The sequence below is a fragment of the Antedon mediterranea genome, chromosome 5 (assembly GCF_964355755.1).
Source record: "Antedon mediterranea chromosome 5, ecAntMedi1.1, whole genome shotgun sequence".
Lineage (NCBI taxonomy): Eukaryota > Metazoa > Echinodermata > Crinoidea > Comatulida > Antedonidae > Antedon > Antedon mediterranea.
Genome location: NC_092674.1, coordinates 25,464,126 through 25,465,000, shown reverse-complemented (window position 1 = coordinate 25,465,000; position 875 = coordinate 25,464,126).

The following is an 875-nucleotide window of genomic DNA, read 5'->3' as shown; positions in this document are numbered from 1 at the left end:
CTATCAATAAACATTAGTACTAGACTTGCCCCAAGTCTGTATTTATTGTCTTTTTTTTATTTATTTGTTTTTATTTCGACCGCGATTTTTGTCTGAAACTCAAGTAATACACGTATGAAACGCCATATGTGCAAAAATATATATATTTTTACTAATATTAAGACAAAACTCCGTCTGGAGCCCAGATTACATGTGTACATGTAAACATTATGTAATATATATATATATTGATCAGTGGCACCACTGATTTTGATTACATTTTGATTTAAAAATAACCTCTGGTAAAATGTATTATGTACGCGCATAAATCTTTTTTATGACATTTTGGTGATTTCATATATAAATCTTTTTTAAAAATGATGTATTGATTTACAGAAATCATCAGAAGACGATGAGGAAGATGAAAAATTCTTTGCAACGAGACGTTTGATCGCAATTCTTAACCAAAAACGTGGAAGAGGAGGTGGATTTGGAGGTGGCGGTGGTGGTGGAGGAGGAGGAGGAGGAGGAGGAGGCGGAGGAGGTGGTGGTGGAGGAGGTGGCGGAGGAGGTGGAGGAGGAGGTGGTGGTGGAGGTGGCGGAGGAGGCGGCGGTGGCGGTGGAGGCGGCGGTGGCGGTGGAGGCGGTGGTGGAGGCGGCGGTGGCGGTGGAGGCGGCGGTGGTGGTGGCGGCGGCGGTGGTGGCGGTGGAGGTGGTGGTGGCGGCGGCGGTGGAGGAGGAGGAGGAGGCGGTGGCGGAGGAGGTGACAATGGCGGTGATGGTGGCAACGAAGTAACAGAAAAACCGAAACCACAAACCAAGAAACCGAAACCAGTAACAACTCAGAAACCAAAACCACCACCCGATTCAGACGATGATGACAACGACTGTCATAA